Here is a 20,174-nt window from a genome sequence, read left to right on the forward strand (position 1 = left end):
ATTTTGCAATGCTAAAGTCTGGATTCTGCAAAGAAATCTGGATCTTTCAAAGAATTCTGGAGTCAGCTACAAGTTGAATTGTTTTGGACATCTGGATGGGTCCTGGAATCAGTGTGTTCTGGAAGCAGTGTATTTTGGAAGCAGTCCTTTGTGTAGTGAAACTTCTATATTTATACATCACAAATGCCATCCCCCAGTTTATGGTGTGGGCAGAACTTCAAAACACACCCCAATGTCTGTGAGTGGCTACTGGCATGTACTTTGCCATGGTTGGCAGTCAAAACAGAGCTGTCATCTTATGACATGATTTAGGATCTCCCACCTGGATTTTTACCCAAAACATACTTTTTGCACAAATGTACATTTCTACCATTATGTACCCTCACAAAATTGTACACATATACTTTATACTCGATTGTCTACATTTACATTCACTTCCCATCTTTGTGAGAGCTGTATTGGTCATTCTATCGATTTTGATCAATTTTACCCATAACACTTTGGATTAATCATTTCTAATTTAATAGATCTCTGGGCGGTGATCAGGGGATCATGTAGGTGCAACATTTATAGTTTTGCCACAATCAGTGTTTTAGTGTATCTTTTGTCCCTTATGTAGTACAAACTCCTACCACATCTTCAACTGTCTAGCATGAGTTAAGATTTATAAGGTTGTATTTTTCACTTGTCTACTTATTTTGGCTGTCATGTTAAATGTCATAAAGTTCTGAAGCAAAAACAAGTAAGTTCCATTCAAAATCCAGTCCATGTTTTTTTTTCTTACTTCCAAGTGAGCAAATGGCCAGTCCTTTGAAGTTCACTGAGAAACCTTCTCCACAACCTGCCCATCCTTGCAGAGGTCAATGCTCCATCTGTCCTTTGTTCTTTGGTTAGCCAGGAGACAAATGTCTGAGATTTTCTTTGTTTTCATTATGCAGTAACTATTAACAGCCATTAGCCTTCCTGTTCTCAAGGAAGTGTCAAGCAGAGATGTCTGTTTTCCCAGGCCAGGCTTTCAGATCAGAATTACATAGTGGATTGGTCCCAGACTGGGCCCTTTAACATTAAAGATTTTTTTCATTTCCCATATAAAATATAAGCACAGTTTATAAAGGATTTAAACATTTTAAAAGAATTAGCCCTTCACCAACATGCCTGAAATAGTGGATTTTGCAATTTTTCAGGAACAAAAAAATACATTTAAACTAGGTTTGACAGCCAACTTCTTTAGGCAGCAGACAGGCAGTGATGATTGGATTCCTCTGACTGCCTGGAGAATCCATGATTTCAGCACACTTTCCTTTCAATAATTTGCTGGGGAAAATGACTGAATTTAGCGCCAAAACAGCACTTTGAAGATTGTCATTCATTAGGAAACTGTATTTAATGGCAATCTTGGATTTTAGCCCTTCTGTGGCCTTGTTTCAAGTGGCAGATGACAGATGACAGATGACAGCAGTGATTCCGGTTTTTCACCAACTTTGCCTGTGCGTGTGGCAGGGTGTGCAGCTCTTTTGGTGGTTTGTGCACCATGCACAATTTTTCAGATTTGGCATGCACATAGTTATTTCCTCCATTTTTGACAGTTTTCTTTCCCCATTGGCAAAGGGGTGCAGTGTGGCACAGTAGTGTGGATAAAAATATTCCACAGACCTTTGGCATCCATCCACAATAATTTCTTTCTGAGTTTCCACCTCTTCACTGACAGTGCTTAATTAGCCCATCACAATATGATCCCAAACTGGCTAGGAGCAGTGCATGAGTGGGTGTGTCTAAGTAACCTCTGCCTACGCTAAGACTTAAATCCTCAGGTTCGATGCCATAGGCCCCATAACCTCCCCATACAATCACTATATAACCTATTCCCCTTCTCTTTCCAAATCTCTAAAGAATGTAGGCTTCATCCTTGACACTAATATGTACAGCAACCTGCAACTCGACAAAATCTCCTGCAAAGTCCACCTCAAACTTCACATTATTTGGAAAATCTTGCTTGGGTTGGTCTGGCACATAGATGGACTTAAACCGAGCACTTGTCCTACCAATCGTAGCTTACTGCGACTCCATGTACACAGGGCTCACCAAACACCAGAACCACTAACCCATTCTTATACAAAATCGTGCGGCCAGACATCTCCACGAAAGAGAATCCATCACTCTAGCACTGCACACACTAAAATGGCTGTCATTCCATGACAATATCAATGTGAAAGTTCTGTGCCTGACCCATGGATGCCTATATAAAAAACAAGCATATGACATCAGCACTCTACTGTCACCCTAATACCCAACTAGGCACCTTAGGTCCACCTGTGAAAACCTTGTAACCCCCCTCCATTAAAAAAAAATAGAATTAGACACTCAGGGAATCTTTGCAGTGTCTGCCACACAAACGTGGAATACCTTACCCACCTGGCTCAGAACTGAACCGAATTACAAAAGGATCTGGAGAAATGTAATCTCAGCTTTGTTCATACAAGCCACAACTTGTTTTTAGAGATATTGAGAGAAGTACTGATGGCCACATGTGCCCAAGATAGACTTATGTAGTACTAGTTGTTAAGCGTGCACAGGAAAAAGCAAAACCTGTTCAGTTGGTCTCAGGTTGAGCAAAGACAGAAGTCATGCACAACTGTTCGAGGCATTCATTTCCTGTTCATACAATATCTACTGTGAGTGTTTCATTCAGTGACCATCAAAATACTGTTAATGTGTGTGCTGTTCTTAAATAAACATTGCACTTTAAGAATGAATGGGTGAAACAACAGCTCAGCCTTGTTATGTTATGTTATGTTATGTTATGTTATGTTATGTTATGTTATGTTATGTTATGTTATGTTACAGAAATGTATTAAGCGCACAGCCCCCGGGGGTATCATGGCACTAGAGAGGGAGGAAAGAAACCACCAGCCCATCAGCAACAGTCATCAAGAACAGATACATTTTTAAAGCCTTTCTGAATGCCAGGTGGTTTGGCAGATTTTTTTACTGCCACTGGAAGATCATTCCATAATTGTGCAGTGGCCACCAAAAAGGCCTGACCATCAATACAAGATTGGCAAAGGATGGCACACATAGCAAGCCTGCCAAAGCTGATTGCAATGAGCGATTTGGAAGATAGCGGGTACATTTAGTCCAGAGGTATTCTGCCCCTTGTTTACCCAGTGCCAGATGGACAATGCAAAACACCGTAAACCTGATGCGCTGAACCACCAGAAGTCAAATGAAATAACTCAGAACTGGTGAAATATGGGCTCCATAAGGTGAACCCGTTGCCACCTGCACAGCCATATTTTGCAGTCGCTGGAGCCTTTGGAATATGCCCTCAGGCTGAGCCAAATAAAGGTCATTACAGTAGTCTGAATGGCTAAACACCATGGCCGCAACCACCGGTGGGCACAGGGTGGCTGGTAACAGGGGAAGCACCTATCTCAATATTTTAAGATGGAAGTGGCCGGTTTGACATACCAATGATACGTGAGCATCCATAGAGAGAGAAGGAGACATAACCACTCCTAAATTCTTCACCTTGCATGTCGGACTGGGAAGAGGACAAAGAAAAGAAGGCCAAAAAGAAGAGACCCAGAGTGAAATATCACGGGGGGAGAACCTACCACCAGCACCTCAGTCTTGTCTCCATTCAACTTTAGCCAATTGTGGTTCATCCAATCACCCACGGCCGCCAGACACTGATGAAGACACAATGACATCTCAGCCTGATCAAGATCTAAACAGATCAGGATATGAGCGTCATCGGCATGAGAATAGCACCTGACGCCGAAGGAGCAGATGAGACACAGTAATGGACAAATATAAATGTTAAAAAGAATGGGAGACAAGGTGGAGCCCTGTGGCACCCCACAACCAAGGTGGCAGGAAGCAGCGAAAAAAGGAGACAGAGAAAGGATTTGAGTTCTATCAGCCAAGAACAAAGAGAACAAGGCCAACACTTGACCGGAGATTCCCATCTGAGCTAGGTGGGTCAGCAGTGTTGGGTGGTCAGGCTGTTGATGCAGTTTCCATTATAACCAGTTAGAGGCATGTTCTAGGACAAGCTAAACAGTCGCTATTTCATGTCTATACAAGACCCAACACATGGTGTACTCTTGAAATGCTCAATCATTTCAAGGGTATTTACATTGCTTCCAACTGAAAATTCAAAAGCAATAAATTAGAAATGGACAATAAAGAAGAAAGGTGGAAGGCTGTGTTGATAGAGTACAAGGCTGGCTAATTTATCAACAGGATCAAGCCATAGTGATCCATTGCCAGGACATATGCTGCAATTTTGTGTTCTTTATCTCTGGATCCTCAAGCAAGTTCATTTGATGTCCTTGTTGCAGGTTTGGATGTAAGGGTAAAGGGAATGAATGCATTGCTTGAATGGAGATTCAACTTATTTCAACAGCAAAGCAGCATCAGAATGTTGCCATAACTACCATGTTTTCATTAATTGGAGCAATTAATTAATTCACTGGCAATTATTATTTGTTTCCTCAGTTGTGTAACGTGTCCATGCGTTTTCTTAAAGGGATGCAATGTTCAGTCATTAAGCTCCTTCTTAGACATCCAATCAATGAGCAACTAATTAAGAGACTGCCCCCTGCTTCCCCTGAATCATCACTGTTGTGAAGGGGAGTTCACCTCCTCCCTGCGCCTCATTAGTTCTAGAGCAGGGGTTGTCAACCTTTGGCTCTCCAGATGTTTTGGACTACGATTCCCATTATCCCACTCCAATGTTATGTCTTCTAAGGTTGATGGGCGTTGTGTGTAAAACAACTGGAAGGCCAAAGGTTTCAGACCCCTGCTCTCTCTAGAGCTTAGAAGCATTCACTACCAGGTAATCAGCAACCATAGCCCCACATATAAAATGCAGTTGCACTCACAAAGAAATGTAGCCTTTGTTTCAGCATGTTCCTATGGGGACGATTTGACACTTTTTTGCACATTTTCCCGAGTGGGAATGTGCAACTAAGCCAGGAGGGCTCGGAGGAGAGAGGAAGAAACCTATGACCACCATGTCTTCCACAAAGTGGTAAAGAATAAACTTAAAGGGAGATGTTGTCACATAGAGAAGTGGTCTAGATAGAAGAAGTCTGAGCCAAGGATAGAATATTGGGGAGACCGGCTGGTACGGGCATGGGTGTAGAATTGGATAAATACCAGGATAGCAAGCAGGTTCAATAAGCAGGACCAATTAGGAAGATCCAATGGACAAAGCTAAGTGCAATGTGCTTACTGGTGGTGGCCAGGATGGGAGATGCTATTCTCTTAACTCAAATGATAGAATGGTCCTCCTGGTAGCAATACTGCATTACTATCAGAGGAGCAGCAGTAGGTGAGGAGAAAATAAAAATGAACAGCCGCTCTAGAAGAGTAAGATCACCAAGTTATTAGAGTCCAACTAAGACTTCAGAAGTGAAAATGTCAGCACCGCGACAGCCTCAGAAAGCAGCTACCCCTTCCTGCCGCCATCGATTCACCTTAGGACTCCATCATCGGGCTTGCTGCCCTGCACGGAAAGATCAATTCCATGCCGGAATAAAGACAATAGGGGAGTATGTTGAGAGGAGAATGGATCATCCCAAGATCCCGAAGTCAGGAAGGAGGAGAGAATGTGAGAGGCCCCAGAAGGATAGCACAGCAGGTAAAGCATGTGCTGCTGAGCACTCTTTGTAATCTGCAGGCTGCTGCGTTGAATGCTGTTAAGTAAAACTCAGACTTTCACCATTCCAAGGTCATCAAATGAGCAGAAATTTCAGTTGAGCGATAATAACTATAATTTGATTATTACTAGGATTAGATTACTATGATTATTATCTTGGAGACTAGGGGAAATGATCCCCATTTTTTAAAAAGGGGTTAAAAATGCCCTGAGTAATTGTCATGCAGTCAAGCTATTAGATTCCAAGAGCAAAATTCACAGGAAATGTTTTATAGTGTAGATTAAATGAATGGTTAAACGAGAGTAACATTCTAAGCCCATGGCTGGGAAGCTTCCAAAGGGGGGTCAGCTGTATTGAGCATGATTTTAGACTAATCTGCATTGTCCATAAGCATGTACATGTAAAATATTGAACTTTGGAATTGTCTATCATCTCTTGGACTACCTAGCGGATAACTTGGCTGTATTACTAGCTTGTACATCAAGTGTCATGTCTGGTGCAAATGGCACAGTTAAATACTTTTTCTATTTCGTGATATCTGTCTAAGGAACTTGTTTGAAGTAAAAATGTAAAAAACTAAATAAATGATACAACGACCGAAAAATAAAACAATCAAAAAAGTGGACTTCAAACTGACAGAAATAATAATATTGGAAGTGAGAACACTTGATTGTATGGGGCATAGAGAAAACACTGTGTATGAATGGATTGCACAGAAAGTGAAAAATAGTGCATTGTTGGCTTGATCAAGTCACATGGGAGCCAAGCTTAGTGCTAGTTTAGGCAACAGATCCACCGCAGCAGCCTTAGAAGCGTAGAACAAGCACAAAGTAGGCAGTGCTACTTATGGTGCAGATCTTTGGGGATATGATCCTTGTGATAAACTAGTGAGAATAAAAAATATATTTTTTTACAGAATATTCAGACTTCTGCAACAAATACACTAACACATAGACTTAGGGAAGAAAATCATATAAAAACTCGATTATATTGGAATTGTTTAAGAACTACCCCAGACATGGCAGACATACAGAAATTAGTTGATGGCAATACTAAACACCAAGTTGCTAAGCTCTTTCGCATGCTAAGCATTCACTGATGATGGAAGCGCAACTGTGCCTTGCTACCTTTTGGTATATACCAGAGACCCTGATGAAAGGAGCTAAAGTCCAAGTCCAGGATGCTCACAAAATGAACAGACTGAATTTCTGCAGAATGGATCCACTAGTGAGCGTGGCCGGGGATATCGGTCTGTAAAAATAGCCAGGGAGCTTTAGCCCAATTTAGACTATTTACCCACTAGCCCTGAGATCGATATATTTGAAATGTAGGCCTGGAATTCTACCACTGGGGATATTTATAGATACATGGAACGCTGGGAATCCACAGGCCAATGCAACACTTCTTCATCTGCCCTGATTAGAGAAATAGAAGTAGGAGGAGCTTGAAGCCTGTACTTCTAACAGCAGATGTAAGAAGCATGGGAGAAGTGGAGAGCTGCTGAACGTTTACTGATGAACCCAATGTTACATTGATAGTTGTGTACTATATGGGAGATGCTTTGGTTATAAGAATGAAAAAGCGTCCAAAGAATATGTGTGGTTATTACGGATAACTAGTTTGCTAAATATGTATCATAAACAAGAGAATTTAGAATGACATTTACACTGCTTGATATGATATGATATATGATATGATAAGCATTTATAACATGCCTATACACAAGTGTTTTAAGGCGCAATTTATTGATTTATTCTTTGTTTTAAAGGTTGTCGTTTTTTTACATGAACTTCAAATTTCAGTTTATAGGAAAATAATATGTAGGTCAGTCTCCATGTTTGGGTGCAATAATAGCTGCAAAGAATATGTCTGTCTGCCAATTTAATTTATTTCTGTCGGATAACAGAGAAACATGTAATTAGTGTAAATATGATAGTTCAATTGTTTATGGGCCTCATTACGACCCTGGCGGAATTCGGAAAACGATGGCGGAAATGCAATACCGCCATCGAATAGCGCTCGGTGCGACTATGACCCGTCACCGCAAAGTACGAAGCCATTAGTGACACCGTAGTGAATGCCAACGCTAGCTGCACCAAGCACGCGCGCGCGCGCCATGCCAAACCGTAAACACCACCATGGCGCAAGGGTACGCTAATTCCGACCCTAGCGGACATGTACCTAACGCCATCAAGCATGGCGGAATGTACCATTCCGCCATGGTGAGAAGTACGGCATCGCGAATCAACCGTAAACGGCCCCACTGAGTGCCTGTACACCGCTCCCTGCCCACAAAGTACAACTCCCCGTAGGTGCAATGAAGTCACAATGCAACCATTGAAATGTACAAGTCACCCATGCATGCCAACGAACAAATGAAACACAAGAGGGGCCAATGGGAGCTGCAGGGCACAGATGGCACGAATACAGAAGCCATCCCAATGGACATGACCACAGTCCCCCACCAAGAAACGCACGCAAACACAGGCACCTGTGACCAGCAATATTCCGAAAATCACATCATTCCACCAGTCCACCTGGCTGACCGGCATCTGTTACACAAAACCCAATCCCCCGCCCCTGAGCATGACAACATTCAAACAGTCATATTGGCAGCCCCCATCCCTGACCTCACGGGCTTCGTAGGCAAACGCGCCCAGTACAGTACCACGCAACTAAACTCCGAAGCTGGAACCCAATGCAGATCTCCTCACAATACATCGCTCCCCAAATAGGAATATGCCACATCACTTGCAAAGAAGAACGCTACACGGGCCAAATCAGAATAGAAATTTAATGCACAACAAAATCACCAAGGCCATACAGCCATCAGGCCATGAACTCCAAAACACATTTCACCATTGTGGGCTGCATCCGCAAGAAATGACCAGCCACTACTTGTGTGACGCCCTGTTCCATCATGGTACACAGAGCCACATTCACGTACGAAAAGGCAACATGGAAGCGCACAGAACCGCAGGGCCGTCCCAATGGGGAGGTACTAGTCCAGCTGAAAGGCCGAAATGTTGCTCCGAGCCACTAGTACTGCGTAAGGGCATGTGGCCCATTGGCGATCGTCCCATAAGATCGTAATGCTGCTCCACTGATTAACACGAAGCAGCAGGTGTCGGGAGTAAAAGCCATCTGCAGGAGTGGCATACAGATGGCAGTGGCAAAAGGGGAGGAGATACCTGTCAACCAAAAGAAAAGAAAAAGAACAGAATGGCCATCAGAACTACATCCGAACAACTCACTTCAATGATCACACTGAATCCACAGCCATATGCATGCTAGCCCACTCCAAAGGATCATCACCACCCCAAAACCACTTGCGACTCATAACCATCTATATCGAGGTGTAAACACCATCACAAACGAGTGTACCTGTGCATGCGTCTGTCAAAACAGAATCCATCTGATGGGATTGTTAACGTGCATGGACACAAGTGTCTGAAGGCGCGTCGAGAAAGGGAGGGCTCAACAAGGCCAGATAGACGATGGTCCCACTATGGCAGCCCTGCATCACATAGCGCAGGGGAGGCGGATAGATTCCAAGAAGCCCTGAACATGGCAAACTCTGTATCAAATCATCTGCCCATGCATCCATTCATCATTCCCTCATCCCGGTATAAAAACGCCAGAACATTTACTCACATAACATTAGAAATATCCATTGAGTCTGTGCGTTATGCAGCCTGCAAAATCCACAGTGCCCCAGCCCGTAATTCCAGTGTTGTGAAGTAACATGTATTTGGGAACGTCCGGCCTCATCGCCCACGTCGCTATTGCGCATCCCAAACTATTCATATCAATCATTGCTTCCTCGCCATGGCCCCTGTCTCAAGGACATTGAACAATAGAACGTTATATTTGCAGTCAGACCTGTGGGCATCTCCTCGCCGCGAGCTGAAAACCGAAAGCGCCGCCCTTCGAATTCCTCATTTGCAACATCACGTCGAAAAGGCATCTGTGGCCGTTTGAAATCACAAATTAATCCATCTAGTGCGGCTGTGTGTGAAAATGGCAACTGCCTTCACCCACAAATGGGACGCCCCGCCCGTCGGTGCAACTCGGTACAGTGATGCATGAGGGCCCACCGTTACTCGAGTACTACGTTCCACTGACCCTTCACAAGTCTGTTCGCGACGGCAAAGATTGTATGTGAAACAATGGGACCATAGCCGAATGTACATATCAACAAATGTTACACGGCCATCGGGTACAAATACATGATTGCAATAGCAAGATGCCATTACCGAATTGCAGCGTTGTGTGCGGGACGTGCTCGGCCAAAGGGGAGAGCAGCTTGCACAGGTGGAATGAATCACCACAGGTGGAGGCCATACAGCCTGAAAACACATAAATTGCACACCCAGTCTCCTCCCACAACCACACACACTCCGAAATGCTACCGGCAGGACTCGCGATGTTGGCCCTGGGGGACCTGATAGCACTGCAAGTACTCCAACTCCAAGAAGAAGACGAACACCAACTACAACCGGCCGCACGGAGGAGACGCAGGAGGAGGAGGAGGGCAAGGCAGGGCCAGCAAGGGCCGCCAGCACAGCCACTACCACCACGCAGGCAGGCCGCAATCCCACGCCTCCGAGCACATCCGTTCAACCTCACTGATGAGCAGATCCACACCCTCTACCGTTTGGACCGGGACACCATAGCCGCCATTGTGGACATGACACAGGCTGACCTTGTCAGCATGATAGATAGCCCAACCGCCATCCCACCCCTACTGAAGGTGGTGTCTGTACTCCACTTCCTGGCCACAGGCACCTACCAGCACACAGTCGGACAGTTGCATGGCATTTCTCAGCCACTGTTCTCACGGACACTATTGCAAGTGCTCGATGCCCTCCTGCAGCACGCAGACGACTACATCTCCCTACCACGCTCGGAGCAGGAAATTACAAACACGAAAGTGGGATTCCATGCACTTGGCGGCATACCGGGTTGCATTGGTGCCATCGACTGCACCCATGTTGAATTGGTCGTCCCACATGCCATGGAGGCCCAGTACCGCAACCGAAAACAATTTAATTCCCTGAATGTACAAATGGTGTGTGACTCCAACAGGATCATTACACATTGTTGTGCCCGATTCCCTGGATCAACCCATGATTCTATGGTCTTGAGGAACTCTACAATACCACGCTACATGGAGCGACACGCAGGGAACAGATCCTGGCTACTCGGTGAGTCTCATTACATGCATGATAATGTGGGGTATGTGATTCGGCAATGACCTGGCAGGAAGGGGGGGGGGGGCGGTGTGCGTACGTAGCAATGGCATTCCACATAATCCGTTTATTGTCCACATACAGGTGATGCTGGATATCCACTGAAGAGATGGCTCCTCACACCAGTCCGGAACCCACGGGACCAGCATGAGGAGGACTACAACCATGCCCACTCACGTACCCGTGTAGTCATTGAACAGGCATTCGGCCTACTGAAGACTCGTTTCCGCTGCCTCAGCAGGTCTGGCGGGGCACTCCTGTACCGCCATGAGAAGGTTGCAAAGATGGTGATGGCATGTGTCATGCTCCACAACATGTGCGTACGTAGAAATGTGCCCATGCCCCCTGACGCAGAACTGCAAGCACCTGATGATGGTCATGATGAGGGTGGGGATGTGGCAGCACCTCAAGGAGTCTGCGAGGCACCGGAGGGCTGTGACATTCGTCAGCATCTCATTGATGCATGCTTCTAGCACTCACGCCTGGTGGCTGATACATGGACACGGTACTCGTGGCACTGTGTGTGTCTGGTACATACACAATATGGTCTGTACGCCTATGATGGCCTAGTACACAATGATCATTGTCCACACATCACATTGGTTGATCGTGCACTGTTTATGGCATATGTGATATCATATTGAACACCCTATCGACCCGCCACCCAAGTGAGCCCAACACACCCCCTCCACCCTCCTATCTCCCCCCCGAACACCAGTGTCCAAAGATGCTCATTGTCAGTGGGCTGTCGCTATTGCAAGCCCCCTCTGCGGGTATCAGGGGCACCCCTGCCTGTGGAGCGCAGGTTCCTCCCAGATCTACGTTGGGGGCTGCCCTGGACGGAACTTGCAACGGATGATGTCTCTGCCTGCTCACGTCCATGCATGTCCCTAAGGGTTTGTGAGAGCTCAGTGAGCACACGGCGCACTGCGGCAAGTTCGGCACATACGTCTGTGGACGTCGCATGCAGTTCCCCCCTCAGGCTCTCGGTGCTTCTCTCCATTTGGACTCTCAGGCTCTCGGTGCCACTCTCCATTTGGACTCGCAGGCTCTCGGTGCCACTCTCCATTTGGACTCTCAGGCTCTCGGTGCTAGTCTCCATTTGGACTCTCAGGCTCTCGGTGCTACTCTCCATTTGTGCCCTTAGTGTCTCTGTACTTCTCACCATTTCTGCCCTAAGTGTCTCAGTTGATGTTTCTATGTCTGCCTTAGTGCCCCCACATTCATCGGCATGGTCCTTGAGGAGCGTGGCCAGTTGCTGCTGTTGCACGGTTAACTGGTCGAGGGACTGTTGCCTCTGCTGGGCCATGGCCATTTGCGGGGGTGTCACAGAGGGGCTGTTGACCTCATGTTGCCTTGCCACAGGGCTTGTGGGGGATGGCCAGTCGTCGTCTTGTGGGTGCCCCTGCGTGGTATCCTCATGTTGTACGGGATGGGACAGACAGGGGGATTGGGACAGGTCATGGATGGATCTGACTTCGACATCCCCGTCTTCTGTGTCGGAGCATGCTGCCATCAATGGGGTGTCACCTATGGTGCTGCTGCCACCAGAGGCAGTGCCTTCTGTGGCATCCGTTGGGGGGACCTGTGGTGGTGGTGTTGTGGGCATGCTGGCTGCTGGGGTGCCTGTTGATGTTCCCTCCTCTGTGCTGCCACCTGATTTGTGCTGCTGCCGTGTCTTGATGCGTGCAGCTGAGGTGGAGGGTCTTTGGCCGTTGGTCTTTGCCCTCTTTGCAGGTGTGCTGGTAGGGGTGTCCTGATGCTCGTCGTTTGGATCGGACCCTGTGGTGGAGTAAAGGAGGGCGAGGGTTATTAATGGGTCTGTGGGTATTGGAATGGCATTGTATCACATGCATTGGGGTGGTACCTGAGGGTGATTTGGGTCGGGGCCTTGGAGGTGCTTTCATTTGTGTGTGGAGTGAGGGTGCAGTTGTTTGGCAGCCTGCAGTTAGGGTGTGCCTGCTGCACGTGTAGTGGGTGTTTTAGGGGTTTTTAATTATTTATGTATTTATTGTGAGTTTTAAAGTGCGCTATCAGGCCGATGTGTGTGGACGTTCTCCTGGACATGTGTTTCTGTTGCACTATGTGGACACATGGTACTTCACATGATTGGACATTGTGGATTTAGCATTGTTTTATTTGGCCCACCTACCTGAATCTTCGGATGTCTGCACTCCTTTCTCCATCCCTCCGACTCCCTCTATGCTCTCCATTCCGATGGTGGAGGCACAGATTTCTTCCCAGGGGGTCAACTTGATGGGTGATTCAGGACCTCCCCCGGTGGCTGTGGCAATGTTGCGGTTGGCAGAGAGTATGCTGCGGACGCGTATCCGCAGGTCGTCCCATCGCTTTCGGCATTGCTGTGGGGTGCGGGGTGCGGTCCCCACCGCACTTACCCGCTGTGCCACCAGAGCCCATATGGCCTTCTTGTTTGCAAGTGCCGTCCTGGTCATTTGTGTGCAGAAGACGACGGCAGCATTCTCCTGGAGGGTCTCTGTTAGTACGGTGAGTTCCTCACGGGAGAAGTGGACCTGCCGCTTGCGGTCGCACGCTTTCTTCGCTACTTTTCCCATTTTTCTTGGTTTCGCTAGGGTGGATGACGGGTTGGGGTGTGTCTCAGGGTAGTGTTTTTAGTGGTTGTGTGGTTTTAGTGGTTTTATAGGTGTACGGCGGGATGTTTCCCGTTCCGGGCCCATGTTTTTACTTCCGTTTCCGTATATTTACGGTCACCGTACTTTCCGGTAGGCGCACACTGCGGTGTCCGCTGTGATGGGTGGCGGTATTGCACCTAGGGCGCCGTACGGCGGCGGTGTGGGCCGTTTTGGGGTCATTTCCGCCATCGCGGACTTTGCACATCCGCCATGCCGTGGTGCTCGTGCCCGATGGGTCGGAATGGGCCGCACTTTGCTCCTTCGTGCAATGGCGGAAACGCTATTTATGCTGTGGCGGTCCGGTCAGTCACTTTCCGCCAGGGTCGTAATGAGGGCCTATGTGTTTTAGGAATACTGTTTTTATGGTAGCCCAGAATGTATTGGAATTGATCATGAATTGTAATAAAGTTCTATTTGGGTCAACATGAAGGTCGGTTTTATGATTGTTTGTTATGCTATTCCTATGTATATTTTAATGAATTATCTTTTTTTCTTTCAATTATCGGAGGCGTGGGCGGACCCACGCAGGCGCTTCCCCATCCTAAAGGATGATGTGCACCAGACCCACCAATCAATACTTAGCTTACATAAACTCACAACTCCTCCCACCGCCCCGTCTGCCTTACAAATTCCAACATCACACTGCTCCTCCTCCTGCCTCTCACCCCGTCATCTCCCAGCAAAGTCCTCCCACTCAGCTCAGCCACACCTAGTGCAGTCAACCGAACCCTCATCAATTCTCTCTCTTCAACATGTCTCTCACACCTAAGCAAATAAATGTCCCACAGTCTCAGGAACCCCACACACCGCACAGTCCCTTGACTCACGCTTCCGAACTCTAAACAGACAGTCATTCAGCCCCACATGCCCTATCCTCAACCGATTCAGCATCACCTCCTCCCCCTCCTCCATTCCAGACTCCCCGCATCCACCTTCACCAACACTTTTCCACGAACACCAAAAATCCACCTGCCCTTCACCCCACTCACCCACCTCTCCTGCCATTCATCCATGACCCGTCTCACCATCACAGCCTTCACCTCATCCACACTCAAAGGCAACCTCACATCAACTGCTCCCCTCCTCATACCCTCACCCGCCGCCAGATCCACCAACTCATTACCCAAAATGCCACTGTAACTGGGGACCCACGCCAACTCCAAATCCATTCCCCCATGCACACACTGATCAATCTTCCTCCTGATATCCAAAATCACATCCTTCCTATCACCATCCCCTGCCACAATCACCTGCAACCCACTCAATGAATTCGAGAACACCACCACCTTCTCATACCCCAACTCGCACACCCTATCAATCGCCAATGCAATCGCCACCAACTCAGCCGTACAAATAGACACATCATTTGTCAGTCACCCCACTTTATACTCCCCAGTGTTTTCCAAATAATACGCCATACGCACTCTCCCAGACACAGGATCTTTCGAACCGTCTGTGAACTCCTTGCATCCTTCCTTCCCTGCCACATACGCCTGACCGAAAGACTTGAACTCACCCCGCAAACCTCGCTTCTTCGACACCACACTCGCCAACTCTAAACACACCTTTGTAGACCCCATCATCCACATCGGCCATCTCACCAAATCCAAACCCGTCACAGCCAACAACTCGCCTACACCCCACTTCACCCCTTTCTCCCACATATGAAATCCCAAAGTGCCTCCCTTCCTCCTCCACCGGTCCCTATAGTAGTCAAACCTCCAATTATACTTCAAACATTCACGCAATGGATGAGCCACACTCTTCGCACTGCACTTCACCCACCACCTCATATTCAATGCATCCCTCCTCAACCCCAACGGCATCTCCCCCACAAGCACTTGCACCGCATTCACTGGCGAGGACCTCATCACACCCGAACACACACTCAATGCCCTCGCCTGCACCCTATCCAACCGCAACTTCTGACTCGCTGTGAAACCCACTGCCACCTGACATCCAAAATCCATCACACTCAAAATCAACCCCTTATACAACATTCGTAAACACTTCTGCTGCGCACCCTACTCTTTCCCAGACACCGCCCGCAACAAATTCAACCTACATTTACACTTATCCACCACACCATCCACCTGCAAATTCCAGTTCAACTTCCTATCCAGAATCACCCCAAGTACCGAAACTCTTCTACGCTCTTCACCCTCACACCTTTCAAAACCAATTCTAACTCCTGCTGCACCCTTTTCCTCGAGAAAACCATACTTACACTTTTATCCACAGACACCGAAAAGCCCCATTTCCCACACCACTCCTCCATACGCACTATCGCAGCTTGCAGCCGACTCTGCGCCAACAACAAACTCCGCCCTCTTACCCAGACCACACCATCATCTCCAAAGAAATCCACCTGACATCCGATTCCCGCCAAAGCCTGAATCAACCCATCCACCATCGCATTAAACAGCATTGCACCAATCACACTCCCCTGCGGCGTCCCATTCTCCATCTTCCAAACCTCAGACATCACCCCCCTTACTCTCAACCAATGAATTATTATTGTTATTATAAATATCATTAATAATATCCCTGAAAGGTTATTGAAGAACTGCACAATCTCTTTTTTGTGTTTTGTGTTCATTCGTTGTTACTTCCTCAAATTCTGGATAATTGTATGTTCATAATGGTTTTTTTTTTCTTTTTCCCTTTACTTCTGTATCTGCAAACACTGTATTAAATTGTTACTTTGATGTAACAATGTTCTTTCTGCTGGATCAGATTTAAATAGAATAGACATTGGTAAGGTTCTGATTCTCATATATGTACACATTTTTACAATAACATGTACACACAGAGCAGGATGTGACAAAGCTCACTGTGAAAACCTGCCCACAGTTGCATTTTATTGTTTTATGGCATTAACCTGACATGAATTTGTTTTTGTTTTTTTGTTTTTTTTTTACCGGCAGCATGTAAATATCTGCATGAAGCGCTCTTGCTGCGTATTTTGTTTGGTTCATCTTTAAATATTTGGTTCATGCTATAAATATTTTATGTAGAAACAAATTGAATAAATCTCCATCCCAAATAAACACATCAACACATAGCAGACACAATTTCAAAAAGGAAACATGTTCCTTGTCGTGATTCGCATCAAATGACATGAACAAATCGTCAGTGCAGAACAGTGGCCTTGTTTGTCTTCATCTGTTGATGCTAAGAAGGAAAGGACATTTATTTTACTTCTGTGAGATCTTACTTGTGCCCTGACCTATGCCCATGAACCACATGTTGTTTTCGTTGACACCTGCTTGTTTATTTTGAGCACTGGCAGTCCCACAGCATTTTATGCTGACAGTCCTGTCCATTTGATAGACGTGAGCCACGGGATTGCACAAAAGCCACACTGTGAAAGCATACATGCTTGCAGCTGTACACAGCATAGGATTTGTTGCATTTCTACTTAATGTTGACTACTCTTCTACAATATAATGCCATTGTGTCCACAGGGATCAAAACCTATGGAGCTCATGTTCCAATGAGCTGTAAATTAAATGGAAGACGTAAAAGACTTGAACAAGGCCTTTACACCTTCCATTGATGCCACCCCCACCAGAACCTCTTTATTTCTCAGACTCAACGTCTCTATGCTTCTTCATCTCACTCTCTTTCTATTGCTCTTTAGAATGCATAGTCTGTCTGCAATAAAACCTCCTTTACCTCTGACTTCTTCCTTTTTCATTCTCGTTCTCTTGACCTCATTATCCTTACTGAAACCTGGATCACGCTCTCTGAATCTGCAACCCTTGCTGCCCTTCATGACCCTGTCTACACCTTTGCTCACTCTCTCCGGCACAATGGCACGGCTGGTGGCATAGGACTGCTTTCATCCTCAAAGCTTCCTATCGCTCCTACTCCCCTATCTCTGTGCTAATTCTCCCTCACACAAATACACTATCTCCACAATCACTACCCCTTATGGCATTAATATCTCTCTCTACTGTCACCTGGTCCAGTAGACCAATTACTTTAATCACATCTCCCAACTAATTTACTCTCTCCCTCCCGATCAATTTCATAGGTATCTTCAGACTCCTGTTTCTCTATGCTGCTCTATCCACTGATTTAATGCTCTTCTACCTAACTACTCACTCTCTTCTGTCCACTATCTGCCCATCCATTCAAATGGAAACTTCCTTGACCTTATTCTCATCTCCCCTCAACTCTCCGTTCCCCACTGCTCCTTCTCCCTCCGATCATTCTATCGCTTTTGCCTTAATCTTCACTCCTGATTCTGCCTCATTCTCTCTATCTACTATTACTAAATGCAAGTTTCTCTCCTAGAAACTGCCTGACTACCTCTCTGACCTACACTATTCTCTCTCCTCCTACGCTGAACTCATGTTTCCATCAACTGAGTAAGCCTTCATTAACCTAAATACTGCTCTTTATTTGCCCTTCTTCTCTCACTATCCTCTTACTACAATCACTCCTAAATACTAAACTTCACAGCCCTGGATTACACCTCTCATCCACACCCTGAAAACAACAATGCAGAAAACGTGTTGCACTTGGGAAAGATTGAGGCACTTCTCTGATCTCCAACTCTTTCTCATTGCACTTCAAAGCTACTCCTCTACACTTGGCACTGCCAAATGTGACTTCTAACTCTCTCTCAATTCATGTCAATCCTCCCAATGAGATGCCTCCAAAAAACTCTCAACTCAATTCTCTCACATCCTAAACCCACTTCCATTTCCTCTACACTTTCTGCAAATGATATTGCTCTCTACTTTGTTTGTACAATTTCTAACATTCACAATACCCTCGCTACTTACCTTCTATCCCCTCTTCCTGCTTCTTTTCTCCACCACTCCTACACGCCTCAGCTGCTACTATGTCCTCCTTTGCCTCCACCAATGCTGACAGGATTCTTGCCCTGCTCCTTAAGGCTAACGCTTCTGATCCGCCCACTGACCCACTGTCTTCACACATTGTGAAGCAGATAGCACCCAGTATTCGTCTACATCTTGCTTTCATCTTGAACTCCTCTCTTGACAAAGCCACTTTTCCCTCATCCTATAAAACCGCTACTGCCATCACTCTCCATCTGAAACTTGGTCTAGATCCTGACAGACCTGCCAACTTTTGCCATATCTCTTTTCTACCACACTATTCCGAAATCCTACAGTGAGTAGTATTCAGTCGACTCATTGAGATCCTTGATAATCACAACCTTTGGGACCCTCTTCAATCTGGGTCCGGACCTCTGAATTCTACAGAGACTACTCTCCTCAATGTCATCAACTTACTGTCTTCTACTCATCATGAAACCAGTAAGCTATTCTTAGTCTTCCTGACCTCTCTGCTGCCATTCTGACCTCTAATTTGTCTCTCATTGGCATCACAAATAAGGACCTTGCTTGGTTTTCTTCATACCTTCCCCCAGATACTTTCAGGTGTCCTGGAACAGACATTCCTCCCCAATTACCCCCCTTCCTGTTGGGAGTTTCCCAAGAGTCTGGCCTTGGTCTACATTTCTTCACTTTCTATAATTAAGCTCTTGGTGCCCTGGTCTGCTCATATGGCTTTTCCTATCAACTCTTCAATGATAACACTCATAGGTTCTTCTCATCCACTCTTAATACAATGAGCTATTGTTAAACATTTCAAACCATCTCTCTGCATCAAATATCAGATGGCATCTCACTCACTCATGCTGATGCTACTAATACTGATGTTCTCTACTTACCAGCAAAACAGGCTATGTCTTCCTCTCCCCCTATTCTCTTCTCTCCTGACTACCTTCCTTACTCTGATTTCGCTTGTAACCTTAGTGTCATCTTCGACCCATAACACAATCTTTGGCTCTTCATCTCCAAATCTGCCACTGCAGCCAGACTCATCCTCCTCAATATCAGAAAAATCCATCATCTTCTTCCTATTAATACTGTTACACATCTATTCTCCCTCTTAGTTCTTTCTAGATCTGACGACTGTGCCAGTCTCCTCTATGACCATTCCAACTGTGCTTTTTCACCTGTGGGCAGAATCCTCAACTTCATGGTGTGCACACATTTCAATCTTTCTCGTTTTACCTCTACCATCTCTACCCGTCACCAGATTGGCTGGCTATCTATGAGACAAAGGGCTAAGTAGAAACGTCTTCTCATCATCTTGGAATCTATCATGGACGCCTTTTACTCTACCTATCTGCTCATCTAACTCTCTCTTCTCCTCCTCTCCCATTACGTTCATCCCCAGCTCACCTCCTTGCCAGCACTCGAGACCCCCGTTCTTCCTCTTATTTCCACTCTCGGGGATGTGCGTGTCATTCAACCTACAAATTCCCATTCGTCAAACAGGGATTTGCGTGCAGAATGGCACGCACATCCCCATTTTACATGCAAATAATTCCGTGAATCAGGGCCAATGCATTGTTTGTTTAATGACATGATGGTGCAACCGGATACTGTTGTCACATTTTCATGTCTACACCCCAGCAATTTTTATTGGGGTCATGTCAATTTTGGTCTGTGTCCTGGCGTGTTTTCCTTTCTAAACTGAGTGGTACATTCTTAATTGGTTCAACTCCCACAAATCATCGCTAATGTTACTGTATCTGTGAGTACTGTTACTCATGTTCA

The sequence above is a fragment of the Ambystoma mexicanum genome, chromosome 10 (assembly GCF_040938575.1).
Source record: "Ambystoma mexicanum isolate Mex_15411 chromosome 10, UKY_AmexF1_1, whole genome shotgun sequence".
Classification (NCBI taxonomy): domain Eukaryota; kingdom Metazoa; phylum Chordata; class Amphibia; order Caudata; family Ambystomatidae; genus Ambystoma; species Ambystoma mexicanum.